This window comes from Chelonia mydas, chromosome 12 (assembly GCF_015237465.2).
Source record: "Chelonia mydas isolate rCheMyd1 chromosome 12, rCheMyd1.pri.v2, whole genome shotgun sequence".
NCBI classification, from domain to species: Eukaryota; Metazoa; Chordata; order Testudines; family Cheloniidae; genus Chelonia; species Chelonia mydas.
The window spans coordinates 10,197,906-10,213,777 of NC_051252.2; the positions used below are offsets into that span (position 1 = coordinate 10,197,906).

The 15,872-nt window shown below is 40.5% G+C and overlaps 1 long non-coding RNA gene across 2 annotated transcripts in view; it reads left to right on the forward strand.

Annotated features, from left to right (window-relative positions):
• The window catches only part of LOC119563697, a 114,056-nt gene extending 98,897 nt beyond the window's left edge, over positions 1–15,159 (forward strand). For both annotated transcript variants that reach the window (XR_006285300.1, XR_006285299.1), the window contains exons 4-7: positions 6,054–6,169; positions 7,955–8,032; positions 14,250–14,376; positions 14,464–15,159. This is a non-coding gene — a long non-coding RNA (uncharacterized LOC119563697). The remainder of the gene's footprint in view (positions 1–6,053; positions 6,170–7,954; positions 8,033–14,249; positions 14,377–14,463) is intronic.
• Positions 15,160–15,872: the final 713 nt, after the last annotated feature.

Genomic DNA, 15,872 nt, shown 5'->3' on the forward strand with positions numbered 1-15,872 from the left:
GAACTCCTCCATTGACTTCAACAGAGCTGCTCCACTTTACACCAGCAGATAATTTGTTCTCTTTGGGCTCAGTCCTGAGAGGTGACAAGCAGCTTCAATTGTCATTCATGGTGTGAGTTAAGGACACTCAGCATAACAGTAGTCACTGAGGTTGGTGGATATTTAACCCATGTTATGTGAGGGAGGTATTAGTCATTTGTAGCCCTAATCTACATCAGGTGATTGGGGCCAGAAGGAGCAAAGACAATTCTCTTACCAGTGTATTTCTTACACTTAGGACCTTTCAAAATGAGGGCCTTAGAGCTGCTACTTATATGGGAAGAAAATAAATGCGAAGCCTCTCATGGCTGGAGTTCATCTTTCATTCTTCACTTCTTTGGGTAGTTCTGTTTCATTTTGAGAAGACTTTTGTCATTTAGATTGGCCTGATGCAATACACATCTCATGTTCATGATGGCTCCAGGGGAACAGTAATTGTAGACCTATATACTCTAACATATATAGTTAAGTACAGGAAACATGCCCCCTATTCCAGGGGCTGTATAGTGGAACAGCACAGAGCTATTTATGCAGTTCCAAATGGAACCTCCTTACACGGGGGTATTTAACGGTGGCCGTTTCCCCTGGACTTATGGCCCATTTGGGCTAGTGGAGCACTGTCCTCTTTTGAGGCTGCTGCAGAGATTGTAGGTGTATTTGTGTGTGCATACTGGTGGGATGGAATGTAAAATTAGAACATCTTTTAGAGAGACTGGGGAAAAAAATAAGGTTTAAATGAGGGAGCTCACTAACTTGCAGTCCTCAGTCAACACGTTGCACAGCTAGTAAGGGTATGGTTCATCCTGGATGTTATGCAGTATTAAAACTATAACAACAACAAATTACGTTGGCTACAAGTGTGCAAGAGATTATTGTAACGGTCACTTATTTACACGCTGCTCTAATAGATTATTATACACAAATGATGTATGGGGTCCTTTTCTCAAGCTTGGGTGCCTAGTTAGGTACCTAAATCTATATACAGATCCCCATTGCAGGCCAAGATTTTCACAATGGTGGTGTGATTTTGGGTGCCCAGCTTGAGACTCTTCAAATAAGCCTGATTTTTTTTTCCAGATAATGTCTGAAAAACAGGCCCCTTTAAGGTGTCTTAAATTGGACACCTGTAGTTACTAGCTGCTTTTGAAAAATTTGGCACTAAGTGTTTATTTTGAAATTTAAATCAACATTTTAGTGTCTAAATGGGTTTAATAGATGTTTTAATATAGATTTAGAAGTCTAACTTTAGATACCGATATTTGAAAACTGGGCTTATGAACTTTTAAATAGCAAATTTTGTGTAGTATATACATATTAGCCAGTTCTACCACTATTGTTGCATTAAACTTTGATGTATCTGAGTCAGTAAGCTAAATCTCAGCGCTTTTGGGATGTTCTGTGAGATGGCTTACAACTTTAAGAACACAAGTGGGTTTTCCATTTGCATTTTCAAGAAATAGGATGCCAGCCTTTCATTTTATTAGTTTAAAGCACTCTCCATTGTTGATGCAGATGTCTTGAATTACCCATTAATATCTAGGTTAATTCTGCAAAATAAAAAGCTTGTGTATCAACATGAAAATATCTTCTTTAATATTAAGAACAATAAACGTTCAACAAAAGTTGTGGTCAGTATTTAAAAGAAGGTGGTGGAAAGTGGGAAAGTCAGATTTCTTGAATGCTACCAGATGTCAAACACCAATTTGTCTGTCTTTTACTATATTTAACCACCTCCGTGCTGTGTACCTTTTTTAATTTCAAAGCCTATGGGGGTGTCAGCTCTTGAAACACTCAACTGGGGTGTAAAGGTTAGATCACATCAATTTACTCAAAATGTCATGCCTGTTACTATACACTGAAGTAAAAATAACCCAAACAAAGGACCTGCCGAGGGAATTGAAAGAGTGAAGTAAAATATACAATTCATTCTGCTGTGGCCTAGAATGGTATAGGCTACAGCAACAAGCCACTTATTATATCTAATTCGGAAAACACTTCAGAATGCTGGATGGAAGCTTTGTAACTGGCTGCCAAGATTGCTATAGCCATGTCTGCATGGCCCAGTAAATTCATATGTCTAAGGGCTTGTGTAAACACAGAGATTGCACTAAAATGGTGATGTTAAACTAGTGTAATAGTGTACACACACACAGACAAAGTTGCATCAGTTTATACCTGGCATATATAGGTGCAAGCTAAACCTATGAACCAGGTTTAAACTGAGTTTACCCCTCAGACTTGCACTGGTTTGATATTAGACCTTTAGTAGTTAGGCCTGGTTTACACAAAAAGTTTAACTCATTTACTGACATATAATTCTCCATTCCATCTGCTATAAGTAGGGTTGCAAGGCGTATGGTTTTCAACCGGAAGGCCCTATTGAAAAGGGATCCTGGCAGCTCCAGTCAGCACTGCTGACTGGGCTGTTAAAAGTCTGGTTGGCCGCCCGCCCGCCTCCACGTGGCTCCCAGAAAGCTGCCGGCATCTCCCTGTGGCTCCCAGGCTTAGGGGTGGCCACGGGGCCTCTGCACACTGCTCCCTCCCACCCAGCGCTGGCTCCACAGCTCCATGGGAACCACAGTCAATGGGAGCTGCGGAGTCGACACCTGCAGGCAGGGGCAGCGTGCAGAGCCGCCTGACTGCGCCTCCGCCTAGGAGACAGACGGGAGTGCCGGCACCTTTCTGGGAGCTGCCTGAGGTAAGCACCACCCAGAGCCTGCACCCCAAACCTCCTCCCATGCCCCAACCCCCTGCCCCAGCCCAGAGCTTCCTCCTGCATCACAAATGCCTCATCCCCAGCCCCACCCCTAGACAGAGCCCTCATCCCCTGCCCCAGCCTCAAGCCCCCTCCTGCACCCTGAACCCCTAATTTTTGGCCCCACTCCAGAGCCTGCACCCCAATCCAGAGCTTGTACCCCCTCCTACACCTCAACCCCATGCCCCAGCCCAGAGCCCCCTCCTGTACTCTGAACCCCTCGTTTCTGGCCTCACTGCAGAGCCGGCACCCCCAGCCCAGAGCCCATATCTCCTCCCACACCCCAACCCCCTGCCCCAGCCTGGAGCCCCCTCCCACACTCCAAACCCCTTGGCCCCAACCCCCAGACTAGAACCCCTTCTTGCACCCCAGAGCCTGCAGCCCCTCCCACGCCCCAGCCCTAAGCCCCCTCCTGCACCCAAACTCTCTTCCAGAGCCCCCACTCCCCAGCCCTGAGCCCCTTCCTGCACTCTGAACCCCTGGGCCCCAGCCCAGAGCCCTCTCCTGCATCCCAAACCCATCGTCCATGGCCCCACCCCAGAGCCCACACCCCCCAATGGAGCCCTCACTCCCTCTCACACTCCAACCCCCTGCCCCAACTCAGTGAAAATGAGCGAGTGAGCAAGGGTTGGGGAGAGCGAGTGACAGAGGGTGGGGGGATGGAGTGAGCAGGAGGGCCTCGGAGAAGGGGCGGGCAGGGGCGGGGCAAGGGTGTTCAGTTTTTTGCAAAGAGAAAGTTGGTAACCCTATTTATAAGGCAGTCTGGTAGTGCAGCCAGGCTGTGACATAGCACTTCTCATAATGTAACAACCAAATGGCATCTAGCCACCTGCTTTTAGACCACTGGTTCTCAACAAGGGGTACGCGTACGTAGAGGTCTTCTAGGGGCTACATCAACTCATCTAGATATTTGCCTCGTACAACAGGCTACACAAAAAGTACTAGCGAAATCAGTACAAACTAAAATTTCATACAATGACTTTATACTGCTCTATTTACTATACACTGAAATGAAGTACCATATTTATATTCCAATTGATTAGTTTTATAATTATATGGTAAAAATGAGAAAGTAAGAAATTTTTCAATAATAATGTGCTGTGACATTTTTGTATTTTTAGGTCTGATTTTTGTAAGCAAGTAGTTTTTAAGTGAGGTGAATCTTGGGGATATGCAAGACAAATCAGACTCCTGAAAGTGGTACAGTGGGCTGGAAAGGTTGAGAGCCTCTGTTTTAGACCATCTGAACTCAGGCTGGATCTACCCTTTGAGTGGATCAAAGGTGGTACAATTCAGTGGTAGAAACATAAATAGCTGTCTAGTGCCCTCTGCTTTCCTCCTGTGCGGCTACTTCCCCTCTACAGAATAGCTGGCTGAAACTGTCTGGACTGAGGCTGTATCTGCACTTAAAATGCTACAGCGGCACAAGTTCTCCCATTGCTGTAGGTAATCCGCCTCCCCAAGAGGCGGAAGCTAGATCGATGGAAGAATTTTTCTGTTCACCTAGCACTGGGTCTACACCAGGAGTTAGGTCAGCTTAACTATGTCTCTCTGGGTTTGGATTTTTCACACCCCTGAGAAATGTAGCTTTGCCAGTGTAACTTTTCAGTGTCGACCAGTCCTGAGACTAGACCAAGCAGAGCATGAGGCCCTATTAGAGCACTCAGCCTGGAGACCCAGTTTAATGCCTCTTCCTTCCAGTGAGGAAAGATTCCACCTCTTCTATTGCCTCATGTGGAGATGAGGGAAAGAATCTCCCAAGCGTTATGGGGCTGTGTGCGTGCATGTGCATGTGTTGGGACGCAGTATGTGTGTGGCTGTGTGCTTAAGCGATACGGATGTGAGAGCAGGAAGGGATCCAGGGGAAAGGAAAGAAGGAATCTGTGATCAAAGAGGAAGAGATAAAAGAACATGATATGGGGGAAAGACAGAGGGGTGAGACAAACAGAAATTGTATGCTGTATAAATAACTTGGAGGGGGAAACAAAGGAGGAAAAATTGCACCAAGATATCCAATGGAAAGGAAAAAGAAGTAAGGGGCTGGGGAGGAGAGCCCCAACCCAAAGGGGGATGTTGCACATGAAAAGCAGCATTGCTTTATGGAATTGTAAATGAAATGGACAATCAAAGGCAAAACATTACATAGATAGATTGGAGGATGGGGTATATAAGACTGACGCTTGCCTGTGGCACCAAAATGCTTATGGTCAGCCCTGACCTATAGTATGCAGGTCAAGAAATGTAGGGCTTGTCATATCTTATTGCTTAATTTTTGCCTATTAATACTATGAAGAACTAGTTTCTATAGCAGTATTTCTACTGCAGACTCAAGGTTAGATGCATAACTAGATGCAGAAAATAAAAAATACACACACTCTGTAGAGACCACAACATTTGCTTTGGATCTGTTCCTGTCCCTGGTAATTATGTACTGTAATTTTTAGCAAAAAAACCCCCACATTTCAGTATTTATTTGAGACCCAAAGGTTGGACATCTCAGAATTGTTGGTTAATTTTATAATCAGCTGTATGGACTGTATGGTTTCAAAAGATGTTTATAACTTTTCAGGGGAAGAGATATGCTGTGTGTGCACAAAGCATGGTTTACAAATTTGAAATTTCTCACTTGTTATTACCTAGGTTTGCACTTAAATTGCCTATGTGTGAGTTACCTCTAAAAATAGAATGGCAGTGCTGACACTGCTTAAGTTATTGTACAGTAGAACGAACGGCACTGTTAAAATGGAGAACTAACAAGTACCATGGTCACCATTATAAGCATTTTAGTTGCCTTTGTTACTATGTAGCCTTACCACGGTATGTATGGTACCTTCAACACTAGCTATAGGGCATATTGTGACATTATCTAGTTGCAAAAGCTAAACTGTAATATCTTTAAGGGTAACAACTGTAATTGGATTAAATTCCATTGAGAGGTTCTGGTGACACCATGAGAGCTAAGTGTATTTAACTAGTGTTGGCACAAATATAAGGGTGATTATGTGCAAAAAAAAGTGTAGAAAAGTAATCAAAAATGCAAAATCTGTATTTTTTAAAAAGATACAGCTTGATAAGGTAAAAATAGATCCTATGACCACCTTGTTTTTCTCATTGGCATTGTATGTAGCACACTTCAGCCGACTTCTACGTGAACTGGATTCTGGGGGCTTTAAAGAAGTGGAGCTGTATTAATATAGTCCTATATCTAGTTCCTCCAACTTCACCAGTACTCTCAAAAATGTACTTATCATTCTTATAGCAATACTGCTACCATCTGGAAGCAGCCAACCTGGACCAGCTCATTCTTCCAAATTCTAAATGGACAGCTATTCTCCAGCAGATTCAGCAATACAGGAGTGCATCATTTCCCCCAAGGTGAATTTAGTTATATGGTTAATTTTTAATGCAGTTTTGCAATGTCTGGACATGAGAGTGATATCACTAAACAGTTTTGGATGTGTAAGAGTGTATCATATTGCATTCATTACTACTTCACTCAATCATATACTGCATTTCATACAAGGACAGGAAAAAAATTACAGAAAAAAAACAATCTGTATGAATTTCATAGGGTCCTGTACTACTTTGTTTCTGAATTTTGCAAGGCTCTGTTAAAGTATTTTATTCTGTATTTCAGTACTATAGTTTATAAAATAAGCAGTAGACAGGCTGGGAACTTGTTGAAGTAGCTCCTTAACTTGTGTAGGCATAGAGCAATCACCACATGATATGGAATGCTTTAGCTTTGATATCACCATTTTCCACACTTGTAAAACCATATGTACCAATTTATAAGTCATGCAGTTGTGAGAGAACCACACTTTTCAAGTAGTGGACACAGTTGGCTTTTGGCCACATACCTCACAACTTCACATCCTGCGTGTATATATAATCTAACAGCAGCCTTGCATCCTGTTTACTCAATATACAATGAAAAGTTTTAGCCCCATTGAAATCCAACGGTAATACTCCAGAGGACCAGGATCTGGCCCATATTCTGTGTTACAGCAGTTTACTTTAATTATCATGGATTGTATAAATAAGTAAAAATAGAGTAACTTAGACCAATGAAGCAGTGTTTCTTAAAGCCAAATCCTGCAGTGGGACTACTTCATCAGTAAGAATTGGCTTTTAAAAATCAAACTTCCTGTGTGGATTTAGCTGCATCAGTAAAACGGTAAGTTCTCCTTTCCTAGTGCTGTTGGTTTTCATCTGTGATCAAGGTTCTACAAAATAGCAGTAAATGCCATAGTTTTATTCATTGCACACATCATAGTTTGCCCAACTTTTTCACCGAGGGACCATTTGGTAGGAGTTCTTCCTATGTACCACTACCCTTTTCCAGTAACTCATCCCCCTCACTGCTTTGTTCTCAAAAGGTTTAATTCTGAAAACTGAAAGGACGACTTTGTTGTGCCATTGTCCACAGCTGAGAACTACTGCTCTAGATAATTAATACTGATTGGTGAATCTCAAAAGGTTGCAAGGTTCAGCAAAAAAATAAGCACCTAGAAGTTAGTCATATCTCTTGGTTCTATAAAACAGGCTTTTCTGATGAGATTTTTGGTAATTTGGTTTTTGGTAATACTAGTTGGACTGCAATTAAAAAGAGCAGCCTTATTCAAGGTATTAGCACTTCCTGTTCTGATCCTAGCCAGATCCCAGAAGTGCATGGAAATGAAAACAACATACAGTAAGGAAGAGGACAGAAGGGAGGGAGGGCACTGAATTTTTTGCATCTTAGAAAATGCTGATTTCGGATTTGGTTGGAATTTTATGAAGGTTAAAAACATCTCTGTCTGAACTTGTTTACTCTTCCCTTACAATGAACAGCTTTAATCATACTAGTGCTGTATCTCTGTTACAGCATGTGTTCTGGCTAATTCAGTAGCAGCAAGGTGCTTAGGCAGTGTAGAAATGTTGATGACCAGGAAAATGTGATGCCACCAATTGTGGAATCCTTAAATGATTAAATGGATTTTCTGGCTACCATAATTATGGAAGCTATGAAAAATGAAAAATAACTAACAAATAATAGTGATCCTTCTGTACTGCATGAAAGGTAAAATGCAGTTAATACACCTGGTTGGATTGGTAGTACAGATGTTATGTTTTAATTGTGGAGTGTATAACATGTAAGGATGGGATTTTCTGTTTCAGTAGCTGGATTTTTAAAGGACCCAGAAGAGTAACATGACTGCAGAACTAAAGGGACAAAGCATGAGAAATACAAGCCTGGTAGGTTATTGAAATACTAGTTTTCAGACTTGACTGTATGAGGAGGAGAAGAGGGGATATCATTCATTACACTACAAAGGATATACCTTGTAAAATGCCTGATTCCTTTGTATTTGAACCTCTGTGGAATGTAAAAGGAACCATCGTTACTGAAGAGTAAAAGTCTGAAACAAAACTCTAGACCCAAACTGAGGACCCTGATCTGAACTTACTACCTAATGAACATACACCAGATATGTTAGTTCCCAGATTCAAACCCTTCTGAACATGGGGACTTAAAATACTAGCTCCAAACCCAAACCTTCCTGAATTTGAGGTGATGTTTCACCGTGCTCTGCACGCATTCTAGAAATGGTTCAAATCTACCACCTTTCTGGATTTTTAATCCATTTTTAAAAAATGAATATGAGTTTAAGAAAGTCCAGTGTGGCTTTTTCTAGAATTGTTTCATCCAGGATCCCTCTGTCCCTACGTAATTCCTTCTGCTTCAGCCTTTTATTCTCCTGGATTGGAGTAAATAGGACTCTAATCATGCTGCCAGGATGAGCCAGCAAAATAGTTCAGCATCTCTCTGCCAGGTCCTAGTATCAGAGGCACAGATTTTACAGAGGTAGTCAACCCGAGATTTGAACTGAGACCCAGGATTTAGACCTAGCCCTAAACCAATATCCTAGCTCTAACTTTTTCTTTAAATTAATGCCCTTGCTTGTGTCCGTACATCAATATTGCAAATTTTATTTTTTCTCCTCTCATTAACAAAAACAGTATGATCTGTACTAGGTCAAAATTTCCATCTCCTCAGTGTATTTTGGCGAGTTTATAACTTGTATTCTCGTGTTAGGACTCCTGGAAGGGAAGGTAAAAAGCCCAGGGACAAGAGCAGTCTCAGCATTCAGTGGCTGGAATAGGAGGTACAGAATTGCACCAGGCTTCGCCTTTGGTTTGACAGCTGGATTTCTTCCTGTCCAGAACCCTCACGTAATTCTCCACAAACCACAGAGATTTTGGTTGGGAAAACTAAGATTCGTGTTTTTATGATTTCCATCCCCACTGTCATGAAGTCTTTAGATATGTTTTCCATTCCATTATTTGTTTTTTTTTTTCCCCCTCGGGAAAATATTTTCAGTCAAGAGATTACTTGTAGCACTGGCTCTTTGATATACAAAGGATCTTTCCATATGCTGCTTCTCTGAGTGCCAGGAAAACCAAATGAGAGGAAATTGCTCTTGATAAAAATTGCCTTCATAGCCAGTACTAATGTCTTCGGTTTTGCTCAAGGAAGCATTAAGCACTCTTTCTTCACATACCAATCAAAAAGACATGCTATATACTTTTCCTGACTGCACATGTCATTAATTTAAATCTTCCTACAGCTATTCTGGTAACTCAGCTGGTAGGCCAATTTGAGGCATATGTGAGTATTCTTGCACCACTGACTAAAGTTATATTGCAGTAGCTATGTATTCACTCTGGATTGGGCCTAGGGTGCAGATTAAGTTGTGGTAACAATGGCGACTAAGAATGTATCTTTGAATGTTGGCTTAAATTTTCAGAGCCTTCCTCTGAAATAGCATCTGTAGAGTTTGTGCATGTAAATGGTTGCGTGTGAAAAACTCAGTATTTGTGCCTGTGCCTATATATTTTGACCTGATTTGTATATGTAAATGAATATGTGTATGTGCAAAACTAGTAGGTACAACTTTCGAAACCAAAAATTTTGCCTACTAATGACCTACATTCTAGGATTTGGGCAGTCTCAGAAAATTCCTCTATCCAGTGTACTTCAGCAGCAGCTGGAATTAGCAGAGACTATTAAAATAACAGTGTAGATTTACAAAAAGAAAAGGAGGACTTGTGGCACCTTAGAGACTAACCAATTTATTTGAGCATGAGCTTTTGTGAGCTACAGCTCACTTCATCGGATGCATACTGTGGAAATCGCAGAAGACATTATATACACAGACACCATGAAACAATACCTCCTCCCACCCCACTCTCCTGCTGGTAATAGCTTATCTAAAGTGATCATCAAGTTGGGCCATTTCCAGCACAAATCCAGGTTTTCTCACCCTCCGCCCTCCCACAAACAAACTCACTCTCTTGCTGGTAATAGCCCATCCAAAGTGACCACTGTCTGGGAGTCCGTAACATTTTGCCATGGGTAGCCAGGTGGTTTAGAATACAGGTGCAGGATTTGGCAGACCTGATTTTATACCTAGCTGGACTAAAGATGAACTGATGTTAAAATATTTGATTTTGACATGTAATTGTAGTTTTTGCAACTGACTCTGACCTTCTGTGGATACTTTTGACATCAGTCTCTTAAACATTTATTTTGAAAACTCTGCAGTTTACTCTTAAAGTGACACCGGTGCCAAGCTGTGCTGTAAATGCATAATCAGAATGTCTTATTTTAAACAATTTAGAAACTCTCAAAATTCATTAATTTAGAACTGCTCCTAGACAGATTTTGCTACCCTAAGGGAAGTATTCTGGCAATTTGTACTGCCCTGTGCACAAAGTTGTGGCTAAATTTCACCATCTACTGGTTATCTCTAGATGGGATGATGATTTTGATATTGCATTAGTGGCAAGGTATGCTTTCTACCATCTTCAGCTAGCCAGGAAAACACACCCTGTCCTCTGAGATGAGGACCTGGCCCATATGATCCACACATTCAACTCCAGATGAGACTTCTGCAGTATCTGGAGATGAACGAACCCATCACCAGGAAACTGAAATTTGTGTAGTGTGTAGCAGCACACTTATTAGCTAACAAAGGGAGAAGTAGCAGATTACTGTCATTCCTATTCAAGGTATGAGTGTTTCTGTGATGGTCGCTGTGATATCTAGTACAGTTAGCATTTCACCAGGCATCTCACAAGCATGATGGAGAGGAGATCTAAAATTAATCAGTAATCTGAAAAGTAGACCTGACAATCTAATAAATTCTTGGAATTACATTCCTCCAAATAATCCAGTCCTGTAATCAATTAATTGAATAACTAACTAGTCCCTTTGTTAATAGAATACTATGGGTGTACAAACATTCTGTCTCTGCTCTAGAATCCTAGGTACACTGTAAAATGAGACAGATTTACCATAGGGAAAAAAAGAGGGCTCCTGGGGCTTAATAGGTGTTTATAATGAAAACTTGAAATATGTATTTATAGAGCACCCTAGTCATATAATGAATTAAAGCTAGGAATAGTTTACATTTCTATAGTGCCTTCTAACAAAGGGTGTCAAAGGGCTTGGGTACAAGGACATTAATGGCAGCAAAGATGTTTAAATACTGTGAAGAATTTTGCTTAAACCAACAAAAATGAGTATCGTTAAGTTCCAATTTATGTATAAATCTCACTGTTAGCTAGGTGCTGCAACTCATTCATTGCTGAGAAGACCCTATACCATGCATGTAACCTGAATTGAGTTAGAGGGGCCTGTCATACTGGGGACAATTCTTCATTTGTTGGTGTTTGTCTCTTCGTATCAGACCCAGGGCATTATTTTAGCCCAGCTTTCTGCACTTAGTCCTATGTGCCTCAGTAAGATATTCTTAGTTTTATTTTTTCTAAGTCACTCTCTCTTGCCATTCAGACACCTCCTACATCTTAATATCTGCTCCAGTTGGTGCAGCCTGAACACTGGAGACCTAGCTAGCAGTGCCTATTGGTGAGATCACTCACCTTCCTTACCTCTCCCCTTTGAGAGCATCAAACATTCCATGGCAAGAATATAAAGCGGGTGTGGTGCTCCAGCTGCTTCAGTTTCTTCCCCCGCAGTCCCAGATTCTTTGTTAAGTAGGACTCTGAGGAAGTAGAGAAAGGTAGGCAGGGAGTGTGAATATGCAGAGTCCATCTCAAAAACTCTAGTTACAGGTAAATAAACTTCATTTCTTCGTGTCCTCTGTGTATTTCCGGTCATGGGATAGTCTAACAAGTTAATAACTAACCCAGGATGGTGGGATATGGAGTCCTAACTAAACAATGATTAGAGGACTGTCTTGCCAGTTTGCATCTGACCCAGACTCTAAGTCTAATAAATAGTGCTTACTAAGAGTTCAGATTGTATTCCATATTGCTGCTCTACAAATTTCTATTATAGGAATGTCATAAAAGTCATAGCCTTAGCCCTGGTAGAATGTACTTTAACTCCTTTGGGAAGAGGGACACATTTTAACTTAATAGCTTCTTGAAGACATTGTCTGTCTAACCTACCAGGAAAGTATTTGCACTGTGTCTAAAAATATCCAGGTGTTTTGGCTAATTATTTTTTAAATGTGAATGTAGTGCTAATGAAAATTGCCAGATTAATAGCTGTGTCGCCTGAAGTCCTCTGTTTATACACAAGAAAAATACAGCCACGGCAGTGGCAGAGAGTTTCCCCATGCTGTCCCACCAACATTCCGCTACCCTGATCTAGAATGACCACTGCTGGGGGTGCTGAGTTAGTTCCATCTGCATAGCCAATGTAATCAGTGATCTCCCATCAAGACTGTCAACAGCAACAAATGCAGTGGTGGGTTTTTGATCTGAAAAAAAATATTAATACGAAAGAAATATCTGCTTGGTTTGGTTTTAGACTTAATTTTGCTTGAACTAGTTCAAGCTTCCATCAAATTGACGTTCCGTATAATGAGGGGAAATAATTGGATTCATTGCTTGAAAGTTGCAGGTAAGATTTGCTTGCAGTACTTTGGGTTACAGTCAAATCGGTAGGAAACTGAAGAAAATGTTGGGATTATAACTAACTTCTTGCAGAAAATGCAGGGGGAAAACAGGCAAAAATGAAGAGAAATGAGGAAGAAAATGTATGGAGAATGCTGCCTCCATCCTGTCTCTTCTTTGGTAGTATTTAAAATCCTGTCTAAATTAAAATTCTTAAAATGATCTTTAATAAATTTTAAAAGTTTGAAATAGACAGAAGTGTTGTTACTATCCTTGTTCCATTTAATTTCCATTTCTACGTGCTGGGACACGGATATTTAAAGGAGAACCTGCATGCTTAGGGTTTAATTCTGAAAGATATTGAGCACTCTGTCCTCAATCCAGTCACACCTATAAACACTGGGGTTGCTCATGCGTTTGGCTGGATTAAGGCCAGGGTGCTCAGAACATTGAATGATGGAGCCCTTACATTTCATTCTACCCTTTCCTCTTCTTTGCCCTCTCTCCTGTCCCTTATCCCAATACATTTTTTCTTCTTCCTCTCTTCTTAACTTCTCTCCACATTCTGTTTTATCCCCTCCCAAGTTTGTTGCTACTCCTCTTAGACCTACTTTAAATGTGATAGGGAAAGAATTTACTTACACAAACCATGTGTATAATACTAATAACTAATCAGCTAACCTGCCTCACCTGCTTCCCATAAGACTGCAGGTTGTGTTTATATCCTGTTCATATCCTTCAGACATTTTTTATGGAGTATTGATTATTTTCATCTACCCATCAAAGTTTATCTTTACTAAGCATGGTAACCTCTAATCTCCTTGTTAAGTTTTCCATCATGGTCTCCTAATAGACCTTCACTTGTTCTAAATAGCTCTAAAACTACCTGAAAAAACTAAGTGAAGTGACAAATGAAAAACTGAAAAACAAAAGTTCTGCATGAGTGAAATTCTCCTGCCTCATAGAGGCAACATGTAGGCACCATTTAGGTTCCGAAAATATGAGTCAAGTGTTGAGTAAATGTTGTGCTGGCCCTCTGCATGAGGGGAATTTCATGCCCTAGTAGAGAGGCCCTATACAAGGCCATATTAAGTGATGAACAAGAATACTTTCTGCCGTATTGTTATAGCCGTGTTGGTCCCAAGATGCTAGAGACACAATGTGGGTGAGGTAATATATTTTATTGGTGAGGATATTACCTCACCCACCTTGTCTCGCAAAGAAGGATATTGTGAGCCGTCTGCAGGAGCTGGGCATATACAGTTAGAGTGAAATTCACCCCAGTGAAAACAAGTACGTCGAATTCAGTAGGACTACCCAGCTTGGCATCTGCAAGAATGTTTGCAGGAGCAGGGTCTTAGATAGATCAGAAGTCGAATCATTAGTAGATTAGTGTCACTATGAATTTGTTTTTAAACTAGATATGAAAGCCTTCATATGTCATATCTCTATATTCATGTGAGGTATGTCTAATGTCTTTATACCTGTATATCATGCTTGAGGGATTGCAGTTCTACATTGTAATGAAACCCCAAGTTTCTTTCAGGTTTCTACACTACTAAAAGAACTTTTAGAGATTGACACCCAGGTTTTAATGCAAATGCCACTAGCTTCAGTAGACATAATCAGTGATAACGATGTTATGGACCATAATACGATGCATACGTCTGAAGGTAGGGGATATCAAATTTTTTAATATTAGTTCCATTTTCTAGGGATTCAGAAAGGTTGTATGAAATATTTATGGGTTTATTTTTCAGCAGTTGGACAAGAGAAAGCAAACAGAATGAGCTGGAAGGTATAGGCAGCATGAATAAAACCCGCAGAGGAGGAGGAGGAGATGGTTAGAATAATGGAAGAACTTGACAATGTACCTTGAAAACAATTGGATAAACTTAACATATCAATGGGTGAGTGAGGCTCCTCCTCAGCATTGGCCCAGATCAAAAATATGATAATTTGGATGAAGGAAGGAAGGTTAGTTTGGATTCTGCTTATATTTAATGTCTTATATTTGACAATATTAGACATGGTTGGCAGGCTTTGTTGAAAAGTGGCCCAGAATACAGTTAATGTCGGGAATTTGCTGTCATCTCATTAGAATCCATTCAATTTAACACTGAACTGGGCAGGCTAAACATTTAAGAGCCTCCCTGCAAATTACCTGATGTGAATAAACGCAAGAGTCTATTTTAAATCATTCTCAGTCCATGCATGTCACAAAACTTAAGATAATAATTAAAATAGAAGGAGTGCTCAGTAATACTGAAATGAGTCACTTGTACCAGACGTTTTAATTGACCATCATTACACAAGGTACATCCTTGCCTGGTTTATCTGTATGACATGTTTCAGTGATTAAATTCTAGCTAGTCTTGTAACAAATATTTACCAATGGCTTATACATCATATTTTCCATCTGATATAGGTCCATGTCTTTTAACAAATGTGTGTTATGGAAGGTTTTTCTTAATCCAAATAAAGAAATTTGACTGTAATTAGTCTTCGCAACATTTGATTTTTTTTTAAATAATTTTGACAGATAATATCAATTATTTTTAAGAATTGTTTTCTAATTTTATCAATTTAAATTTTCACAGTTCTGGGAATTTATGGGGGGTGTCTGACAGTAATTAGTTAATGACAGTAGATGTTGAGATGCAAAAAGTTAAAGCTATATAACTTTTAAAACACAAACTGTCAACATATGTAAAAATATACAAACAAAAAAGCTTAAAGCAAACTCTGATAAGTTCTCAAGCAGCATTTTTCTTACTTTGCCTATCTGTAAATTTTTTTTATCATCAATAGAAATATTGTTTTCATCTGTTTATTTGTGTAGGACATTCCAGTGTGCAATCCAGACCAGTGAGAGGCTGCGGTGCGCCCTTTCCCTGCAGCCTGGGGTGCCTGACAATGCTTTATTGCTGTAGCTCCCACCTGAGCCACTCACAAACAGCCTGCAGGTTACACACTGACTTCCAGCAGCCTTGTTTACTATTTGCAGGGTGACCCCAACACACTCCCAAATCTCGAATTTTCCCCCCAAAAAATGTGTTCTGCACTGTCCAGCCCTCCCCTGGACAGTCCAGATATATTAGGTCCATTGCCCCTCTAACAGGATCAATATATAACAGTCTGCTACCCTACATGGAGTTACCCATACAGT